This window comes from Anomalospiza imberbis, unplaced genomic scaffold (genome assembly GCF_031753505.1).
Source record: "Anomalospiza imberbis isolate Cuckoo-Finch-1a 21T00152 unplaced genomic scaffold, ASM3175350v1 scaffold_411, whole genome shotgun sequence".
Classification (NCBI taxonomy): domain Eukaryota; kingdom Metazoa; phylum Chordata; class Aves; order Passeriformes; family Viduidae; genus Anomalospiza; species Anomalospiza imberbis.
Window position 1 is genome coordinate 47,194 of NW_027100022.1, and position 23,243 is coordinate 70,436.

Consider the following 23,243-nt stretch of genomic DNA (forward strand, 5'->3'; position numbering starts at 1 on the left):
TCCCAGAATTCCCAAATTCCCGAAATCCCGAAACCCCAAAATCCCGATTTTTCCAAATCCCTGAAACCCCAAAATCCCCAAATCCCAGAATTCCTAAAAACCCCAAATCCCAAAATTCCCAAATTCCCCGAAATTCTGAAATCCCCGAATTCCCAAAACCCCCAAATCCCGATTTTTCCAAATCCCCGAAACCCCAAAACCCCAAATCCCGAATTCCCAAAATCCCAAATCCTGGAATTCCCAAAACCCCCAAATCCCAAAATTCCCAAATTCCCGAAATTCCCAAAACCCCGAAACCCTGAATTCCCGAATTCCCAAAACCCCAAAATCCCGATTTTTCCAAATCCCTGAAACCCCAAAATCCCAAATCCCGGAATTCCTGAAACCCCCCAAATCCCAAAATTCCCAAATCCCGAAACCCCAAATTCCCAAAACCCCAAAATCCCGATTTTTCCAAATCCCTAAATCCCCAATTCTTAAAATTCCCTAAAATTCTTAAAATTCTCCCCGAATTCCCTCCGCAATCTCAAAAAAATCCCCGAAAATTCCCTAAAATCTCCCTCAAAAATCCCCCATAATACTAAAAATTCCCGAAAATCCTTCCAAATTCCTTAAAATCCCCCAAATTTCCCCAAAATCCCCTGAAATTCCCAAAAATCCCCACAAAATCCCCCAAAATTCCCCAAAATCCCCCGAAATTCCCAAAATTCCCCACAAAATTCCACAAAATTCCCAAAGAATTCCCCCAAAATCCCCCCAAAAACCCCAAAATTCCCCAAAATCCCCTGAAAATTCCCCAAATTTCCCAAATATCCTCCCAAAATTCCACAAAATTCCCCAAAAAATCCCAAAATTCCCAAGAATTCCCCCAAAATTCCCAAAAATCTTCCAAAATTCCCCACACAATTCCTCAAAATTCGAAAAAAAAACCCCAAAAATTCCAAAGGATTCCCCAAAATCCCCAAAATTTCCTCCAAAATCCAACAAGAATCCCAAAAAATTGCCCCAGAAATTCCCCAAAAATTCCCCAAAATTCCCCTAAATTTTCCAAAATCCCCGAAATTCCCAAAAATCCCACAAAATTCCACAAAATTCCCAAAGAATTCCCCCAAAATCCCCCCAAAAACCCCAAAATTCCCCAAAATCCCCTGAAAATTCCCCAAATTTCCCAAATATCCTCCCAAATTCCACGAAATTCCCCAAAAAATCCAAAATTCCCAAAGAATTCCCCCAAAATTCCCCAAAATTCCCAGAGTTCCCCCAAAATTCCACAAAATTCCCCAAAATCCCAAAAAATTCCTCAAAATTCCCAAAAAAAACCAAAACCCCCCAAAATTCCTCAAAATTCCTAAAGAATTCCCCCAAAATCCCAAAAAATCCCCCAAAATTCCCCGTAAATCCCCCAAAAATCCCAAAATTTGCCCCAGAAATTCCCCCAAAAATCCCCAAAAATGCCCCAAGAATTCCAAAAATTCCCCCAAAATTCCTCAAAAGCCCCTCAAAATTCCAGATTTCCCCCAAAATTCCCCCAAAAATCCCCAAAAATTCCTCAAAATTTACCCAAAATCCCCCCAAAATCCCCAGATTTCCCCCAAAATTCCCCTAAAATTCCCCCAAAATTCCCAAAATTTCCCCCCACAATTCCCCGTAAATCCCCCAAAATTCCCAAAAATTGCCCCAGAAACTCCCCAAAATTCCCAAAAATTCCCCAAAAACCTCCAAAATCTACTCAAAATTCCCCAGAATTCACAAAATTTCCCTAAAATTCCAATTTTAACCCCCAAATTTTCCCAAAATTTCCCCCAAATCCCCCCAAAATTCCCCAGAATTCCCAAAATTTCCTTAAAATTCCCTTAGAAATCCCAAAAATCCCCAGAATTCCCCCCAAATTTCCCCCAAAAATCCCAAAATTCCCCCAAAATTCCCCAAAATTTACCCAAAATTTCCCCCAAATCCCCCCAAAATTCCCAAAAATTCCCCCAAAATTCCTTAGAAATCCCAAAATCCCCCAAATTCCCCCCAAAATTCCCCCAAAATTCCCTTAGAAATCCCAAAATCCCCCAAATTCCCCCAAAAATCCCAAAATTCCCCCAAAAATCCCCAAAAATCGCCAAAATCCCCCCAAAATTCCCAAAAATTCCCCCAAAATTCCCAAAATTCCAAAAATTCCCCAAAAAATCCCTCAGAAATCCCAAATTCCCCCAAAATTCCCCCAAAATTCCCAAAATTCCCCCCCAAAATTCCCAAAATTCCCCAAAATTCCCCAAAATCCCCAAAATTCCCCCAAAATTCCCAAAAATTCCCCCCAAATTTTCCCCAAAAATCCCAAAATTCCCCCAAAATTCCCCAAAATCCCCAAAATTCCCAATAATTCCCCCAAATCCCCCCAAAATTTCCCCAAAATCCCTCCAAATTCCCCAAATTTTACAAAATTCCCCCCAAATTTCCCCCAAAATTCCCAAAAATCCCACAAAAATTCCCCCAAAATTCCCTTAGAAATCCCAAAATCCCCCAAATTCCCCCAAAAATCCCAAAATTCCCCCAAAATCCCCCAAAATTCCCCCAATTCCCCAAAATTCCCTAAAATCCCCCAAATTTCCCCCAAAATTCCCCAAAATTCCCAAAACTCCCCCAAAATTCCCCCAAAATTTCCCCAAAAATCCCCCAAAATTCCCCAAATTTTCCAAATTTCCCCCAAAATTCCCAAAAATTCCCCCAAAATTTCCCCAAAATTCCCAAAAATTCCCCAAAATTTCCCCAAAAATTCCCCCAAAATTCCCCAAAATTCCCAAAAATTCCCAAAAATTCCCCAAAATTTCCCCAAAAATTCCCTTAGAAATCCCAAAAAATCCCAAAATTCCCCCAAAAATCCCAAAATTCCCCCAAAATTCCCAAAAATTCCAAAAATTCCCCCAAATTTCCCCCAAAAATCCCAAAATTCCCCAAATTTTCCAAAATTCCCAAAAATTGCCCCAGAAACTCCCCAAAATTCCCAAAAATTCCCCCAAAATTCCCCAAAATTCCCAAAAATTCCCCAAAATTTCCCCAAAATTCCCAAAAATTCCCTAAAATTTCCCCAAAATTTCCTCAAAATTCCCAAAAAATTCCCAAAAAATTCCCCCAAAAATCCCAAAATTCCCCCAAAAATTCCCCCAATATTCCAAAATTTCCCCCAAAATTCCCAAAATTCCCAAAAATTCCCCCCAAATTTCCCCCAAAATTCCCCAAATTTCCCAAAATTCCCAAAAATTGCCCCAGAAACTCCCCAAAATTCCCCAAAATCCCCCCAAAATTCCCAAAAATTCCCCCAAAATTCCCCCAAAAATCCCCCAAATTCCCCAAAATTTCCCCCCAAATTCCCAAATTTCCCCAAAATTTCCCCAAAATTCCCAAAAAATTCCCCCAAAAATCCCAAAATTCTTCCAAAAATTCCCCCAATATTCCCAAAATTTCCCCCAAAAATCCCAAAATTCCCCAAAATTCCCAAAAATTGCCCCAAAATCCCCCAAAATTCCCCCAAAATTTCCCCAAAATTCCCCCAAAATTCCCCAAATTTCCCCCCAAAATCCCAAAATCCCCCAAAATTTCCCCAAAATTCCCAAAAAATTCCCAAAATTTCCCCAAAATTCCCCAAAATTTCCCAAAATTTCCCCAAAATTCCCACAAAATTCCCAAAAATCCCCGAAATTCCCGAATTTCCCGGCAGAGGCGGCGCGGGCGCGGGAGCCGTTCCACTACGGTGAGCAGGGGGAATGTGGGAATTTGGGGAAATTTGGGAATTTTGGGGGATTTTTTGGGAAATTTTGGGGGAATTTTGGGAAATTTTTGGGAATTTTGGGAATTCTTTGGAATTTTGGGGGTTTTAAATGGGAATTTTGGGAAATTTTTCGAATTTTTGGGGATTTTGGGTAAATTTTGCGTGAATTTTTGGGGAATTTCGGGAATTTTGGGAATTTTGGGCAAATTTTGGGGGAATTTTGGGGAAATTTTGGGAATTTTGGGAATTCTTTGGAATTTTGGGGGTTTAAATGGGGAATTTTGGGAAATTTTTCGAATTTTTGGGGGATTTTGGGTAAATTTTGCGTTTTTCGAATTTTTGGGGGATTTTGGGTAAATTTTGCGTGAATTTTTGGGGAATTTTGGGAATTTTTTGGAATTTTGGGCAAATTTTGAGGGCATTTGGGGAAATTTTGGGGATTTCTTGGGGTTTTAAATGGGAATTTTGGGAATTTTGGGGGATTTTTTGGGAATTTTGGGGGAATTTTTGGGAATTTCGGGGATTTAAATGGGAATTTTGGGGGAATTTTTGGGAATTTTGGGGGTTAAAATGGAATTGTAGGGAAATTTTGGGAATTCTGGGGAAGTTTGGGGGGAATTTGGGGGAAATTTTGGAAAATTTGGTGAATTTGGGGGGATTTTGGGGGAATTTTGGAGGATTTTGAGATTTTGATGGAATTTTGGGTAAATTTTGGGTGAATTTTGGGGAGAATTTATGGATTTTTGGGGGATTTGGGGAACTTTTGGGGAATTTTGAGGAATTTTGGGGATTTAAATGGAATTTTGGGGGATTTTGGGAGAAATTTTGGGGTAAAAATGGGAATTTTAGGGAAATTTTGGGAATTTTGGGGGAATGTTGGGGAATTTTTGGAATTTTGGGGTAAATTTTGGGGATTTTGGGAATTTTGGGGGAAATTTTGGGGGTAAAAATGGGAATTTTAGGGAAATTTTGGGAAATCTTGGGAATTTGGGGAATTTTGGGGGAATTTTTGGGAATTTTGGGGTAAATTTTGGGGGATTTTGGGTAAATTTTGGGAATTTTGAGGGGAATTTTGGGGATTTGGGGGGATTTGGGGGAATTTTGGGGAAATTTTGGGGGAATTTGGGAAATTTTGGGGAATTTTGAGGAATTTTGGGAGTTTAAATGGGAATTTTGGGGGATTTTGGAGAAATTTTGGGGGTAAAAATGGGAATTTTAGGGAAATTTTGGGAATTCTGGGGATTTTTGGGGGAATTTTTGGGAATTTTGGGAATTTGGGGGAATTTTGGGGGAATTTTGGAGGGAAGTTTGGGGGGAATTTGGGAAATTTTGGGAATTTTGGGGGGAATTTGGGAAATTTTGGGGAATTTTGAGGAATTTTGGGGTTTAAATGGGAATTTTGGGAATTTTGGGCGATTTTTTGGGAATTTTGGGGGAATTTTTGGGAATTTGGGGGATTTAAATGGAAATTTTGGGGGACTTTAAGGGAATTTGGGGGAATTTTGGGAATTTTTTGGGGAATTTTGGGGGGATTTGGGGAAATTTGGGGGGAAATTTGGGATTTCTAAGGGGATTTTTGGGAATTTTTGGGAATTTTTAGGGAATTTTTGGGAATTTTGGGGGTTTAAATGGGAATTTTGCGGGTTTAAATGGGAATTTTGGGAAATTTTGGGGGATTTTTTGGAATTTTGGGGATTTAAATGGGAATTTTGGGGGAAATTTGGGATTTTTTGGGGAATTTTGGGGAAATTTGGGAAATTCTGGGGAATTTGGGGGAATTTGGGGGAATTTTGGGATTTAAATGGGAATTTTGGGGGAATTTTGGGAAATTTTGGGAATTTTTTGGGGAATTTTTTGTGGGGGAAAATTTGGGGGAATTTTTGGGAATTTTGTGGGAATTTTGGGAGAATTTTGGGGGATTCGGGGTAAATTTTGGGGGGATTTGGGGATTTGGGGGTAAATTTTTGGGATTTTTAGATAAATGTTAGGGGATTTTGGGAATTTGAGGTAAATTTTGGGGAATTTTTGGGAATTTCGGGGTATTTTGGTTAAATTTTGGGGAATATTGCGGAAATTTTGGGGTTTTTTTGGTGCATTTTGGGATTTTGGGGTGCATTTTTTTGGGGTTCCGTTGTCTCACGGGGGTTTCGGGGACGAGGAGTTCATTTTTGGGGTTTTTGGGGTGATTTTGGGGCGGTTTTGGGGTGATTTTTGGGGATTTTGGGGAATTTGGGGTAACTTTTGGGGGATTTCGGGGAATTTTTGGGGAATTTTTAGGGAATTTTGGGGAATTGTGGGGTTTTAAATGGGAATTTTGGGGGAAATTTGGGGAATTTTGGGGATTTTGAGGGATTTAAGGATTTTTTGGGGGTTGAAGTGGAAATTTTGGGGGAATTTTGGGGATTTTAGGTAAATTTGGGGGGATTTTGGGCAAATTTTGGGGGGATTTGGGAATTTTGGGGAATTTTGGGTAAATTTTCGGGGATTTTAGGTAAATTTTGGGGGGTTTTGGAATTTTGGGGAATTTGGGTAAATTTTGGGGGATTTTAGGTAAATTTTAGGTGAATTTTGGGGAATTTTGGGAATTTTGGGCAATTTTGGGGGAATTTTTGAGGAAATTTGGGGAATTTGGGTAAATTTTGGGGGATTTCGGGGGAAATTTGGAAAATTTTGGGGGATTTTGGGTAATTTTTGGGGAATTTTGGGGATTTCTTGGGGGTTTAAATGGGAATTTTGGGGGATTTGGGGAGGATTTTGGGGAATTTTTGGGAATTTTGGGGAATTTTTGGGGGTTTAAATGGGAATTTTGGGGGAATTTTGAGGAATTTTGGGGATTTGGGGGAATTTGGGTAAATTTTGGGGCGGTTTTGGGGTGATTTCGGGGTGATTTTTGGAGGATTTCGGTGAATTTTGGGGTTTTTTTTGCATTTTGGGGTGCATTTTTTTGGGGTTCCGTTGTCTCACGGGGATTTCGGGGACGAGGAGTTCATTTTTGGGGTTTTTTTGGTGCATTTTGGGATTTTGGGGTGCATTTTTTTGGGGTTTCGTTGTCTCACGGGGATTTCGGGGACGAGGAGTTCATTTTTGGGGTTTTTGGGGTGATTTTGGGGTGGTTTTGGGGTAAATTTTGGGGAATTTTGGGTGAATTTTGGGGGATTTCGGGGAATTTTTAGGGAATTTTGGGGAATTTTGGGGATTTCTTGGGGGTTTAAATGGGAATTTTGGGGGAATTTTGGGGATTTTGAGGACTGAAATGGGAATTTTGGGGAAATTTGGGGGGATTTTAGGTAAATTTGGGGGATTTTGGGCAAATTTTGGTTGGATTTCGGGAATTTTGGGGAATTTTGGATAAATTTTCGGGGATTTTAGGTAAATTTTGGGGGGTTTGGGGAATTTTGGGGAATTTGGGGAAATTTTGGGGGATTTTAGGTAAATTTTAGGTAAATTTTGGGGAATTTTGGGAATTTTGGGCAATTTTGGGGGAATTTTTGAGGAAATTTGGGGAATTTGGGTAAATTTTTGGCGGTTTTGGGGGAATTTTGGGGATTTCACGGGAATTTTGGGGAAAAATTTGAGGAATTTTGGGTAAATTTTGGGGGAATTTTGAGGAATTTTGGGGATTGTGGGAAATGGGGAATTTTGGGGAATTTGGGAAAATTTTGCGGGGATTTTGGGGGAATTTGGGGGGCATTTTTGGCGGTTTTGGGGTGAATTTTGGGTTTTTTGGGGTGATTTTGGGGCGGTTTTGGGGTTTTTTGGGTGACTTTTGGGTGATTTTTGGAGGATTTCGGTGAATTTTGGGGGTTTTTTGGTGCATTTTGGGATTTTGGGGTGCATTTTTTTGGGCGCTTCGGGGTCCCCGGGGGTTTTGGGGGGCGGGGATTTCATTTCCGGGGGTCTCGAGGGCGGTTTTGGGTTGAGTTCGGGGCTTTTTGGGGGTGCCCAGATTACGAATCGCTGCGGCTGGCGGGGCTGATCCTGAGCATCGTCATGTTCGTGCTGGGGGTGCTGATCGCCCTCAGTGAGTCACCCCAAAAATCTCCATCCCAAAAACCCCCCCGGGACCCCAAAATCCCCCAGGGACCCTTCCCAATAACCCCAAAAAAATCCCGAATCCCAAAAACCCCCCCGGGACCCCAAAAATCCCCCAGGGACCCCAAAAACCTCCCAGGGACCATTCCCAATAACCCCAAAAAAATCCCGAATCCCAAAAACCCCCCTGGGACCCCAAAATCCCCCCCGGGACCATTCCCAATAACCCCAAAAAAATCCCGAATCCCAAAAACCCCCAGGACCCCAAAAACCCCAAAAACTCCTGACCCCAAACCCCCCCCGGGACCCCCAAAATCCTCACTGGGATCCTTCAGAAAAACCCCAAAAATCCCGAACCCCAAAAATCCCCCCGGGACCCCAAAAACCTCCCTGGGACCCTTCCCAATAACCCCAAAAAAATCCCGGACCGCAAAACCCCCCCGGGACCCCAAAAACCCCCCCGGGACCCCAAAAACCCCCCAGGGACCCTTCCCAATAACCCCAAAAAAATCCCGAACCCCAAAAACCCCCAGGACCCCAAAAACCCCAAAAATCCTGAACCCAAAACCCCCCCGGGACCCCCAAAACCCCTCCGGGACCCCAAAAACCTCCCTGGGACCATTCCCAAAAACCCCAAAAATCCTGAACCCCAAAAACTCCCCCGAGACCCGAAAAATTCCCCCCAAACCCTCCCAGAAACCCCAAAAAATCCCGAACCCCAAAATCCCCCAGGACCGCAAAAACCCCAAAAACTCCTGAACCCCAAAAACTCCCCCCGGGACCCCAAAAACCTCACTGGGATCCTTCAGAAAAACCCCAAAAATCCTGAACCCCAAAATCCCCCAGGACCCCAAAAACCCCAAAAATCCTGAACCCCAAAACCCCCCCGGGACCCCCAAATCCCCCCAGGGACCCTTCCCAAAAACCCCAAAAAATCCCGAACCCCAAAAACCCCCGAGGACCCCAAAAACCCCAAAAATCCCGGACCCCAAAACCCCCCCGGGACCCCAAAAACCCCAAAAATCCCGAACCCCAAAAACCCCCAGGACCCCAAAAACCCCAAAAAATCCTGAACCCCAAAACCGCCCCGGGACCCCAAAAAATCCCCAAAAGTGCCCAAAAACCCCAAAATTCCCGGACCCCAAAATCCCCCAGGACCCCAAAAATTCCCCCCAAACCCTCCCCGGAACCCCAAAAAATCCCGAACCCCAAAAACCCCCGGGACCCCAAAAACCCCAAAATCTCCTGACCCCAAAAATCCCCGGGACCCCCAAAAAATCCCCAAAAGTGTCCAAAAACCCCAAAAATCCCGAACCCCAAAAACCCCCGGGACCCCAAAAACCCCAAAATCTCCTGACCCCAAAAATCCCCGGGACCCCCAAAAAATCCCCAAAAGTGTCCAAAAACCCCAAAAATCCCGAACCCCAAAAATCCCCGGGACCCCCAAAAAATCCCCAAAGTGCCCAAATCGTTCCCCCAAAATCCCCCCAAATTCCATCCAAATTCCCTAAAAATTTCCCCAAAATTTCCCCAAAATTCCCTCAAAATCGCCCGAAAATTTCCCTAAAAATCGCCCCAAAAATGCCGAAATCATTCCCCCGAAATCCCCCAAAATCCATCCACATTCCCTAAAAATTTCCCCAAAATTTCCACAAAATTCCCCCAAAATTCCCCGAAAATTCCTTCAAAATTCCCTAAAAATTCCCCCAAAATTCCCTAAAAATCTCCCGAAAATTCCCTCAAAATTCCCTAAAAATCGCCCCCGAAATCCCCCCCAAATCCATCCAAATTCCCTAAAAATTTCCCCAAATTTTCCTAAAAATTCCCTAAAAATTCCCTAAAATCCCCCCAAATTTCCCTAAAAATCGCCCCCAAAATTCCCAAATCGTTTCCCCGAAATCCCCCCAAAATCCATCCAAAATCCCTAAAAATTTCCTCAAATTTTCCCCCAAAATTCCCTCAAAAATTCCCCAACATTCCCTAAAAATTCCCGCAAAATTCCTCCAAAATTCCTCCAAAATTTCCTAAAAATTCCCTCAAAATTCCCCCCAAATCCCTTAAAAATCGCCCCCAAAATTCCCAAATTGTTCCCCCAAAATCCCCCCAAAATTCCCCCAAAATTCCCTAAAAATTTCCCCAAATTTTCCTAAAAATTCCCTAAAAATTCCCTAAAATTCCCTAAAAATCGCCCCAAAATTCCCTCAAAATTCCCTAAAAATCGCCCCCAAAATGCCCAAATCGTTCCCACAAAATCCCCCCAAAATCCATCCAAATTCCCTTAAAATTTCCCCAAAATTCCCCCAAAATTCCCTAAAAATCGCCCCCAAAATGCCCAAATCGTTCCCCCGAAATCCCCCCAAAATCCATCCAAATTCCCTAAAAATTTCCCCAAATTTTCCTAAAAATTCCCTAAAAATTCCCTTAAATTTTCCCCCAAAATTCCCTCAAATCCCCAAACCTCAAAATGCCCAAATCCCTAAAAATCCCCTGAAAATTCCCCAAAAATCCACCAAAATCCCGAAAATTTTCCCCGAAATCCCCCAAAATTTCCCCCAAATTCCCAAAATTTTCCCCGAAATCCCAAAATTTCCCCCAAAATCCCAAAATTTCCCCAAATTCCCAAAATTTCCCCAAATTCCCCCAACCCCGCCGGTTTCGGGGTTCCCCTCCCGACGGCGCCTTCTCTCCCCAGGTAAAAAATTCAAGTGCAAAAAGGCCGAGCCCAGGTGAGACCCCGAACCCCAAAATCCCCAAAATCCCCAAAATCCCCAAAATCCCCAAATCCCCAAAAACCCAAATTCCCAAAAACCCAAATTCCTGAAACCCAAAATCCCCAAAACCCAAATCCCCGAACCCCAAAATCCCCCAAATTCCCCAAATCCCGAACCCCAAAATCCCCAAAATCCCCCAAATTCCCAAATCCCCGAACCCCAAAATCCCAAATCCCCAAAATCCCCAAAATCCCAAATCCCCAAAAACCCAAATTCCTGAAACCCAAAATCCCCAAAATCCGAAATCCCCAAAAACCCAAAATCCCAAAATCCCCAAAAACCCCCAAATCCCAAATCCCCAATCCCCGAACCCCAAAATCCCCCAAATCCCCAAAAATTCCAAATCCCCGAACCCCAAAATCCCCCAAATCCCCCAAATCCCAAATCCCCTGAACCCCAAAATTCCCCAAATTCCCAAAATCCCAAATCCCGAACCCCAAAATCCCCCAAATCCCCCAAATCCCCAAATCCCCAAAATTCCCCAAATCCCTGAACCCCAAAATCCCCCAAATCCCCAAATCCCAAATCCCCCAAATCCCCAAAATCCCCAAATCCCAAATCCCCGAACCCCAAAATCCCCAAATCCCCAAAAACCCAAATTCCCAAAAACCCACATTCCTGAAAACCAAAATCCCCAAAATCCGAAATCCCCGAACCCCAAAATCCCCAAATCCCCAAAATCCCCGAATCCCAAAATCCCCAAAATCCCCAAATCCCCAAATCCCCAAAAACTACAAATCCCCAAAATCCCCCAATCCCCAAAATCCCCCAAATCCCCCAAATCCCCAAAATCCCCCAAATCCCCCAAATCCCCAAAATCCCCAAATCCCAAATCCCCAAAATCTGGGGACCCCAAAACCCTGAAATCCCAAAAATCCGAAATTTGGGAACCCCAAAACCCCGAAATCCCCAAAACCTGGGGAGCCCAAAATCCCAAAAATCCAAAATTTGGGATCCCCAAAATGCCCAAAATTTGGGGACCCCAAAAACCCCAAAAATCCAAAATTTGGGATCCCCAAAATCCCCAAAATTTTGGGACCCAAAAACCCCAAAAATCCAAAATTTGGGGAACCCCAAAAATCCCAAAAATTGGGATCCCCAAAATCCCCAAAATTTGGGGACCCCAAAACCTCCAAAATTTGGGAACCCCAAAATCCCCAAAATTTGGGGACCCCAAAAATCCAAAAATTGGGAATCCCAAAATCCCCAAAATCCGAAATTTGGGAACCCCAAAATCCCCAAAATTTGGGGACCCCAAAACCCCAAAAATCCAAAATTTGGGGACCCCAAAATCCCCAAATCCCCAAAATTTGGGGAACCCCAAAATCCCAAAAATCCGAAATTTGGGAACCCCAAAAATCCAAATTTGGGAACCACAAAATCCCAAAAATCCAAAATTTGGGAACCCCAAATCCCCAAAATCTCCAAAATTTGGGGAACCCCAAAATCCCAAAAATCCGAAATTTGGGAACCCCAAAAATCCAAAATTTGGGAACCACAAAATCCCAAAAATTCAAAATTTGGGAACCCCAAATCCCCAAAATCTCCAAAATTTGGGAACCCCAATATCCCAAAAATCCAAAATTTGGGAACCCCAAATCCCCAAATCTCCCAAATTTGGGAACGCCAAAATCCAAAAATCCAAAATTTGGGAACCCCAAAATCCGAAATTTGGGGACCCCAAAACCCCAAAATCCAAAATTTGGGAACGCCAAAAATCCAAAATTTGGGAACCCCAAAATCCCCAAAATCCAAAATTTGGGAACCCCAAAAATCCAAAATTTGGGATCCCCAAAATCCCCAAAATTTGGGAACCCCAAAATCCCAAAAATCCAAAATTTGGGAACCCCAAAATCCCAAAATCCCCAAAACCTGGGGACCCCAAATCCCAAAAATCCAAAATTTGGGATCCCCAAAAATCCAAAATTTGGGGAACTCCAAAAATCCCCAAAATTTGGAATCCCCAAAATCCCCAAAATCCCAAAATCCCCAAAACCTGGGGACCCCCAAAATCCCAAAAATCCAAAATTTGGGAACCCCAAAATCCCCAAAATCTCCAAAATTTGGGAACCCCAAAACCCCAAAAATCCAAAATTTGGGAACGCCAAAATCCAAAATTTGGGGAACCCCAAAACCCCAAAAATCCAAAATTTGGGATCCCCAAAATCCCCAAAATTTGGGGAACCCCAAAACCCCAAAATCCAAAATTTGGGATCCCCAAAACCCCAAAATTTGGGGAACCCCAAAACCCCAAAAATCCAAAATTTGGGGACCCCCAAAACCCTAAAATCCCCAAAATTTGGGGACCCCAAAACCCCAAAAATCCAAAATTTGGGGAACCCAAAATCCCCAAAACCCCAAAATTTGGGAACCCCAAAAATCCTAAAATTGGGAATCCCAAAATCCCCAAAATCCGAAATTTGGGAACCCCAAAATCCCAAAAATCCGAAATTTGGGAACCCCAAATCCCCAAAATCCAAAATTTGGGAACCCCAAATCCCCAAAATCCCCAAAATTTCGGAACCCCAAAACCCCAAAATCCAAAATTTGGGATCCCCAAAACCCTCCAAAATTTGGGAACCCCAAAAATCCTCAAAATTTGGGATCCCCAAAATCTGGGGACCCCAAAGATCGGGAACCCCCCAAAACCCAAAAATCCAAAATTTGGGATCCCCAAATCCCCAAAATCCAAATTTGGGGACCCCAAAACCCAAAAATCCGAAATTTGGGAACCCCAAAATTTGGGGACCCCAAAAATCGGGAACCCCCAAACCCCCAAAAATCCAAAATTTGGGAACCCAAAAATACAAAATCTGGGAAACCCAAAACCCCAAAAATCCCCAAAATTTGGGGAACCCCAAAAATCCAAAGTTTGGGAACCCCAAAAATCCAAAAATTGGGAAACCCAAAATCCCAAAAATCCAAAATTTGGGAACCCCAAATCCCCCAAATCCCCAAAACCTGGGGACCCCAAAATCCCAAAAATCCAAAATTTGGGATCCCCAAAAATCCAAAATTTGGGAAACCCAAAATCCCAAAAATCCAAAATTTGGGGACCCCAAAAAATCCAAAATTTGGAATCCCCAAAATCCCCAAAATCCAAAATTTGGGAACCCCAAAACACCAAAATCTCCAAAATTTGGGAACCCCAAAACCCCAAAATTTGGGAACCCCAAAATCCTCAAAATTTGGGATCCCCAAAATCTGGGGACCCCAAAAATCGGGAACCCCCAAACCCCCCAAAAATCCAAAATTTGGGATCCCCAAATCCCCAAAATCCAAAATTTGGGGACCCCAAAACCCAAAAATCCGAAATTTGGGAACCCCAAAATTTGGGGACCCCAAAAATCGGGAACCCCCAAACCCCAAAAATCCAAAATTTGGGAACCCCAAAAATACAAAATCTGGGAAACCCAAAATCCCAAAAATCCCCAAAATTTGGGGAACCCCAAAAATCCAAAGTTTGGGAACCCCAAAAATCCAAAAATTGGGAAACCCAAAATCCCAAAAATCCAAAATTTGGGAACCCCAAATCCCCAAAATCCCCAAAATTTGGGAACCCCAAAATCTGGGAACCCCAAAACCCCAAAAATCCAAAATTTGGGATCCCCAAAAATCCAAAATTTGGGATCCCCAAAATCCCCAAAATTGGGAACCCCAAAAATCCAAAATTTGGGGAACCCCAAAACCCCAAAAATCCAAAATTTGGGATCCCCAAAATCCCCAAAAATCCAAAATTTGGGAACCCCAAATCCCCAAAATCCGAAATTTGGGATCCCCAAAATTCGGGAACCCCCAAACCCCAAAAATCCAAAATTTGGGAATCCCAAAACCCTAAAATCCCAAAAATCCGAAATTTGGGAATCCCAAAATCCCAAAAATCCAAAATTTGGGAACCCCAAAATCCCCAAAACCCCAAAATTTGGGAACCCCAAATCCCCAAAATCTCCAAAATTTGGGAACCCCCAAATCCCAAAAATTCGAAATTTGGGAATCCCAAAATCCCCAAAATCCAAAATTTGGGAACCCCAAAATCCCAAAAATCCAAAATTTGGGAACCCCAAATCCCCAAAAATCCGAAATTTGGGAACCCCAAAATCCCCAAAATCCGAAATTTGGGATCCCCAAAATTTGGGAACCCCCAAACCCCAAAAATCCAAAATTTGGGAATCCCAAAACCCTAAAATCCCCAAAAAATCCGAAATGTGGGAACCCCAAAACCCCAAAAATCCAAAATTTGGGAACCCCAATCCCCAAAAATCCGAAATTTGGGGATCCCAAAATCCCCAAAATTTGGGAACCCCAAAACCCCAAAAATCCAAAATTTGGGAACCCCAAAAATCCGAAATTTGGGAACCCCAAAACCCCAAAAATCCAAAATTTGGGAACCCCAAAAATCCGAAATTTGGGAACCCCAAAACCCCAAAAATCCAAAATTTGGGGACCCCAAAACCCTAAAATCCCAAAGATCCAAAATTTGGGATCCCCCAAATCCCACAAATTTGGGGACCCCAAAACCCCAAAAATCCAAAATTTGGGAACCCCAAAATCCCCAAAATCTCCAAAATTTGGGAACCCCAAAATCTGGGAACCCCAAAACCCCAAAAATCCAAAATTTGGGAACCCCAAAACCCCAAAATCTCCAAAATTTGGGATCCCCAAATCCCCAAAATTTGGGGACCCCAAAACCCTAAAATCCCAAAAATCCGAAATTTGGGAACCCCAAATCCCCCAAATCCCCAAAATTTGGGAACCCCCAAATTTGGGAACCCCAAAATTTAGGAACCCCAAAATTTGGGAACCCCCCGATTTTGGGGTCCCTGAGCCGCCCCCCCCTCTCCCGCAGCGCCCCCGAGGCCGCGCCCAGCGCCGGTGAGAGCGGGAGCGCCCGAGCAGCGGAATTCGGGAATTTCGGGAATTTCGGGAATTTGGGGAATTTGGGGAATTTCGGGATTCGGGGATTTGGGGATTTGGGAATTCGGGGATTTGGGGATTTGGGGATTTGGGGATTTGGGGATTCGGGATTCGGGGATTTGGGGATTTGGGAATTCGGGAATTCAGGGATTCGGGGATTTGTGGATTCGGGGATCCGGGAATTGGGGATTTGGGAATTCGGGAATTCGGGGAATTGGGGATTCGGGGATTTGGGGAATTTGGGGAATTTGGGGAATTTGGGGAATTTGGGGATTTCGGGATTTGGGGATTTGGGGATTTGGGGATTTCGGGAATTCAGGGATTTGGGGATTTCAGGATTTCGTGATTTGGGGATTTGGGGATTCGGGAATTTCGGGAATTTGGGAATTCCGGGATTTCGGGAATTCGGGATTTGGGGATTCGGGGATTTGGGGATTTGGGGATTTGGGGATCCGGGGATTTGGGAATTCAGGAATTTGGGATTTGGGGATTTGGGAGTTCGGGGATTTGGGGATTTTGGGATTTCGGGATTCGGGAATTTCGGGATTTGGGGTCTGGGATTTGGGGATTTTGGGATTCGGGAATTTGGGGATTCGGGAATTCGGGGATTTGGGGATTTGGGGATTCGGGAATTTCGGGATTCGGGGATTTGGGGATTCGGGAATTTGGGGTTTTTGGGATTCGGGATTCGGGGATTTGGGAATTCGGGGATTTGGGGAATTTGGGGATTTGGGGATTTGTGGATTTGGGGATTTCGGGATTTGGGAATTCGGGATTTCGGGATTTGGGGATTTGGGAATTTCGGGATTTGGGGATTTGGGAATTCGGGGATTTGGGGATTTGGGGATTTGGGGATTTGGGGATCCGGGAATTGGGAATTTGGGGATTTGGGGATTCGGGATTTGGGGATTTGGGGATTTGGGATTTGGGGGTTTTGGGAATTTCGGGAATTTCGGGAATTTCGGGAATTCAGGGATTTCAGGATTTCAGGATTCGGGGATTTGGGGATTTGGGAATTCGGGATTTGGGATTTCGGGAATTCGGGAATTTGGGGATACGGGAATTCGGGGATTTGGGGATTCGGGAATTTGGGAATTCAGGGAATTGGGGATTTGGGATTTGGGATTTCGGGATTCGGGGATTTGGGAATTCGGGGATTTTGGGATTTGGGAATTCGGGGATTTGGGAATTTGGGGATTTGGGGATTTGGGAATTCGGCATTTGGGGATTCAGGGATTCGAGAATTCGGGGATTCGGGAATTCGGGATTTGGGAATTCGGGGATTCAGGAATTTCGGGAATTCGGGGAATTGGGGATTCGGGGATTTGGGAATTTGGGGATTTCGGGATTTGGGAATTTGGGAATTTGGGGATTTCGGGAATTCGGGAATTTGGGGATTCGGGGATTTGGGGATTTGGGGATTCGGGAATTCGGGAATTTCGGGAATTCAGGGATTCAAGAATTCGGGGATTTGGGGATTCGGGAATTCGGGGATTTTGGGATTTGGGGATTTGGGAATTCGGGGATTTGGGGATTTGGGGATTCGGGAATTCGGGGATTTCGGGATTCGGGGATTTGGGGATTCGGGAATTCGGGATTTGGGGATTTGGGGATTTGGGGATTCTGGAATTCGGGGATTTGGGGATTCGGGAATTCGGGAATTTTGGGATTCGGGGATTCGGGATTTGGGGATTTCTGGATTTGGAATTTCGGGAATTCGGGGATTTGGGAATTCAGGAAATGGGGATTCGGGGATTCGGGGATTCGGGGATTTGGGGATTCGGGGATTTGGGAATTCGGGATTCGGGAATTCGGGATTTTGGGATTTGGGGTTTCGGGAATTCGGGGATTTGGGGTTTTTGGGAATTAGGGGTTTCGGGAATTCGGGATTTGGGGATTTGGGGATTCAGGGAATTCGGGAATTCGGGGATTTTGGGGATTCGGGAATTTCGGGAATTCGAGAATTCGGGGATTCGGGAATTCGGGGATTTGGGAATTTGGGATTTTGGGGATTCGGGGATTCGGGGATTTGGGGGTTTTGGGAATTCGGGGATTCGGGAATTCGGGGATTTGGGGATTTTGGGATTTGGGAATTCGGGGATTCGGGGATTCGGGAATTCGGGATTTGGGGTTTCGGGAATTCGGGGATTTGGGGGTTTTGGGAATTTGGGGTTTCAGGAATTCGGGGATTTGGGGGTTTTGGGAATTTCGGGAATTCGGGGATTCGGGAATTCGAGAATTTGGGGATTCGGGAATTCGGGATTTGGGAATTCGGGGATTCGGGGATTTCAGGATTTGGGGATTTGGGAATTCGGGATTCGGGGATTTGGGAATTCGGGGATTTGGGGAATTTGGGGATTTCGGGATTTGGGAATTCGGGAATTTCGGGATTTGGGGTTTGGGATTTGGGAATTCGGGGATTTGGAGATTTGGGATTTTGGGGATTCGGGAATTCGGGGATTTGGGGGTTTTGGGAATTCGGGAATTCGGGGATTCGGGAATTCGGGGATTTGGGGATTTTGGGATTTGGGAATTCGGGGATTCGGGGTTTGGGATTTCGGGATTCGGGAATTTCAGGAATTTCAGGATTTTGGGATTCAGGATTTTCGGGATTTGGGGATTGCGGGATTTGGGGATTTGGGGATTTGGGGATTTGGGGATTCGGGAATTTGGGGATTTCGGGATTTGGGAATTCGGGGATTTGGGGATTTGGGAATTCGGGAATTTGGGGATTTCGGGAATTTGGGGATTCGGGAATTCGGGATTTGGGGATTCGGGAATTCGGGGATTTGGGGGTTTTGGGAATTTCGGGAATTCGGGAATTCGGGGATTTGGGGATTTTGGGATTTGGGAATTCGGGGATTCAGGGATTTGTGGATTCGGGGATCCGGGAATTGGGGATTTGGGGATTCGGGATTTGGGGATTTGGGAATTCGGGAATTTCGGGAATTTCGGGATTTCGGGAATTCGGGATTCGGGGATTTGGGGATTTGGGGATTTAGGGATTTGGGGATTCGGGAATTTGGGGATTTGGGGATTTGGGGATTTGGGAATTTCGTGATTCGGGGATTTTGGGGATTCGGGAATTTGGGGGTTTTTGGGATTCGGGGATTTGGGAATTCGGGGATTTGGGGAATTTGGGGAATTGGGGATTCGGGAATTCGGGGATTTGGGGATTTGGGGATTCGGGGATTTCGGGATTTGGGGAATTCGGGAATTCGGGATTTGGGAATTCGGGATTTGGGGAATTCGGGAATTCGGGGATTTGGGATTCGGGAATTTCGGGATTCGGGGATTCGGGGATATCAGGAATTTCAGGATTTTGGGATTCAGGATTTTCGGGATTTGGGGATTCAGGGATTCGGGGATTGGGGGATTTCGGAATTGGGGATTTCGGGATTCGGGAATTTGGGGATTTTGGGATTTGGGATTCGGGATTTTGGGATTCAGGAATTCGGGATTTGGGGATTTTGGGAATTCCGGGAATTCGGGGATTTCAGGATTTCGGGATTCGGGGATTTGGGGATTTGGGAATTCGGGATTTTGGGGATTCGGGAATTCGGGGATTTGGGGATTTTGGGATTCGGGGATTCGGGAATTTGGGGATTCGGGGATTTGAGGATTTGGGGATTCGGGGATTTTGGGATTTGGGATTCGGGAATTTCGGGATTTGGAGTTTGGGATTTGGGATTTCGGGAATTCGGGGATTTGGGAATTCGGGAATTCGGGAAATCGGGATTTGGGGATTTGGGATTTGGGGATTTTGGGAATTCGGGGATTTTGGGATGCGGGAATTCGGGGATTTCAAGAATTTCAGGATTTTGGGATTCAGGATTTTCGGGATTTGGGGATTGCGGGATTCGGGGATTTGGGAACTTGGGATTTCGGGGATTTCGGGAATTCGGGATTCGGGAATTTCGGGGATTCGGGGATTTCGGGATTCGAGGATTTTGGATTTCGGGAATTCGGGAATTTGGGGATTCGGGAATTCGGGGATTTGGGGATTCTGGGAATTCGGGGATTTGGGGATTCGGGAATTTTGGGATTCGGGATTCGGGGATTCGGGATTTGGGGATTTGGGGATTTGGGATTTCGGGAATTTGGGAATTCAGGGATTTGGGGATTTGGGGATTCGGGGATTTGGGGATTCGGGATTTGGGATTTTGGGAATTCGGGGATTTGGGGATTTCAGGATTTCGGGATTCGGGGATTTGGGAATTCAGGAATTCGGGATTTGGGGATTTGGGAATTCGGGAATTTGGGGATTCGGGAATTCGGGGATTTGGGAATTCGGGGATTCGGGATTTGGGGATTTCTGGATTTGGAATTTCGGGAATTCGGGGATTTGGGAATTCAGGAAATGGGGATTCGGGGATTCGGGGATTCGGGGATTTGGGGATTCGGGGATTTGGGAATTCGGGATTCGGGAATTCGGGATTTTGGGATTTGGGGTTTCGGGAATTCGGGGATTTGGGGTTTTTGGGAATTAGGGGTTTCGGGAATTCGGGATTTGGGGATTTGGGGATTCAGGGAATTCGGGAATTCGGGGATTTTGGGGATTCGGGAATTTCGGGAATTCGAGAATTCGGGGATTCGGGAATTCGGGGATTTGGGAATTTGGGATTTTGGGGATTCGGGGATTCGGGGATTTGGGGGTTTTGGGAATTCGGGGATTCGGGAATTCGGGGATTTGGGGATTTTGGGATTTGGGAATTCGGGGATTCGGGGATTCGGGAATTCGGGATTTGGGGTTTCGGGAATTCGGGGATTTGGGGGTTTTGGGAATTTGGGGTTTCAGGAATTCGGGGATTTGGGGGTTTTGGGAATTTCGGGAATTCGGGGATTCGGGAATTCGAGAATTTGGGGATTCGGGAATTCGGGATTTGGGAATTCGGGGATTCGGGGATTTCAGGATTTGGGGATTTGGGAATTCGGGATTCGGGGATTTGGGAATTCGGGGATTTGGGGAATTTGGGATTTCGGGATTTGGGAATTCGGGAATTTCGGGATTTGGGGTTTGGGATTTGGGAATTCGGGGATTTGGAGATTTGGGATTTTGGGGATTCGGGAATTCGGGGATTTGGGGGTTTTGGGAATTCGGGAATTCGGGGATTCGGGATATTCGGGGATTTGGGGATTTTGGGATTTGGGAATTCGGGGATTCGGGGTTTGGGGATTTCGGGATTCGGGAATTTCAGGAATTTCAGGATTTTGGGATTCAGGATTTTCGGGATTTGGGGATTGCGGGATTTGGGGATTTGGGGATTTGGGGATTTGGGGATTCGGGAATTTGGGGATTTCGGGATTTGGGAATTCGGGGATTTGGGGATTTGGGAATTCGGGAATTTGGGGATTTCGGGAATTTGGGGATTCGGGAATTCGGGATTTGGGGATTCGGGAATTCGGGGATTTGGGGGTTTTGGGAATTTCGGGAATTCGGGAATTCGGGGATTTGGGGATTTTGGGATTTGGGAATTCGGGGATTCAGGGATTTGTGGATTCGGGGATCCGGGAATTGGGGATTTGGGGATTCGGGATTTGGGGATTTGGGAATTCGGGAATTTCGGGAATTTCGGGATTTCGGGAATTCGGGATTCGGGGATTTGGGGATTTGGGGATTTAGGGATTTGGGGATTCGGGAATTTGGGGATTTGGGGATTTGGGGATTTGGGAATTTCGTGATTCGGGGATTTGGGGATTCGGGAATTTGGGGTTTTTGGGATTCGGGGATTTGGGAATTCGGGGATTTGGGGAATTTGGGGAATTGGGGATTCGGGAATTCGGGGATTTGGGGATTTGGGGATTCGGGGATTTCGGGATTTGGGGAATTCGGGAATTCGGGATTTGGGAATTCGGGATTTGGGGAATTCGGAATTCGGGGATTTGGGGATTCGGGAATTTCGGGATTCGGGGATTCGGGGATATCAGGAATTTCAGGATTTTGGGATTCAGGATTTTCGGGATTTGGGGATTCAGGGATTCGGGGATTGGGGGATTTCGGAATTGGGGATTTCGGGATTCGGGAATTTGGGGATTTTGGGATTTGGGATTCGGGATTTTGGGATTCAGGAATTCGGGGATTTGGGGATTTTGGGAATTCCGGGAATTCGGGGATTTCAGGATTTCGGGATTCGGGGATTTGGGGATTTGGGAATTCGGGATTTTGGGGATTCGGGAATTCGGGGATTTGGGGATTTTGGGATTCGGGGATTCGGGAATTTGGGGATTCGGGGATTTGAGGATTTGGGGATTCGGGGATTTTGGGATTTGGGATTCGGGAATTTCGGGATTTGGAGTTTGGGATTTGGGATTTCGGGAATTCGGGGATTTGGGAATTCGGGAATTCGGGAAATCGGGATTTGGGGATTTGGGATTTGGGGATTTTGGGAATTCGGGGATTTTGGGATGCGGGAATTCGGGGATTTCAAGAATTTCAGGATTTTGGGATTCAGGATTTTCGGGATTTGGGGATTGCGGGATTCGGGGATTTGGGAACTTGGGATTTCGGGGATTTCGGGAATTCGGGATTCGGGAATTTCGGGGATTCGGGGATTTCGGGATTCGAGGATTTTGGATTTCGGGAATTCGGGAATTTGGGGATTCGGGAATTCGGGGATTTGGGGATTCTGGGAATTCGGGGATTTGGGGATTCGGGAATTTTGGGATTCGGGATTCGGGGATTCGGGATTTGGGGATTTGGGGATTTGGGATTTCGGGAATTTGGGAATTCAGGGATTTGGGGATTTGGGGATTCGGGGATTTGGGGATTCGGGATTTGGGGATTTTGGGAATTCGGGGATTTGGGGATTTCAGGATTTCGGGATTCGGGATTTGGGAATTCAGGAATTCGGGATTTGGGGATTTGGGAATTCGGGAATTTGGGGATTCGGGAATTCGGGGATTTGGGAATTCGGGGATTCGGGGTTTGGGGATTTCGGGATTCGGGAATTTCAGGAATTTCAGGATTTTGGGATTCAGGATTTTCGGGATTTGGGGATTGCGGGATTCGGGGATTTGGGGATTCGGGATTTTGGGATTTGGGGATTTGGGATTTTGGGGATTCGGGAATTCGGGGATTTCAGGAATTCGGGAATTTCGGGATTCGGGAATTCGGGAATTTGGGGATTCGGGATTTGGGGATTCCGGGATTCGGGAATTTTGGGATTCGGGAATTCGGGGATTTTGGGATTCGGGAATTTTGGGATTCGGGGATTTGGGAATTCGGGGATTTTGGGAATTTCGGGATTCGGGATTTTGGGAATTTCAGGATTCGGGGATTTCGGGATTTGGGAATTTTGGGATTTGGGAATTCCGGGAATTTCAGGAATTCGGAATTTCGGGATTTGGAATTTCGGGATTTGGGAATTTTGGAACTGGGAATTCGTGGCTTTTGGGAATTCGGGAATTCCGGGAATTGGGAATTTTTGGGGGGATTTTGGGAAAATTTGGGGAAGATTTGGGGAAATTTTCGGGAACGTGGGGGAATTTCGGGGATTTTTTGGGAATTTTGGGGGGGATTTTTGGGAATTTTTAGGGATTTTGGGGGCATTTTTGGGAATTTTTTTGGGAATTTTGTGGGGGATTTTTTGGGGGAATTTTAGGGAATTTTGGGGGAATTTTTGGGAATTTTTTGGGGTCTTGGGGGGGATTTTTTGGGAAATTCTGGGAATTTTTAGGGAATTTTCTGGGAATTTTGGGGGAATTTTTTGGGAATTTTGGGGGGATTTTTTGGAAATTTTGGGGGGATTTTTTGGGTATTGTGGGGGGAA

At 45.1% G+C, this 23,243-nt stretch overlaps 1 long non-coding RNA gene across 1 annotated transcript; it reads left to right on the top strand.

Moving 5' to 3' along the window:
• The first annotated feature begins 3,693 nt into the window (after nt 1–3,693).
• LOC137466698 (uncharacterized) lies at nt 3,694–15,432 on the top strand. Its single transcript, XR_010995265.1, has 4 exons — nt 3,694–3,739; nt 7,704–7,778; nt 10,482–10,515; nt 15,407–15,432. It is a non-coding gene; the product is annotated as an uncharacterized lncRNA (long non-coding RNA).
• The last annotated feature ends 7,811 nt before the right edge of the window (nt 15,433–23,243 follow it).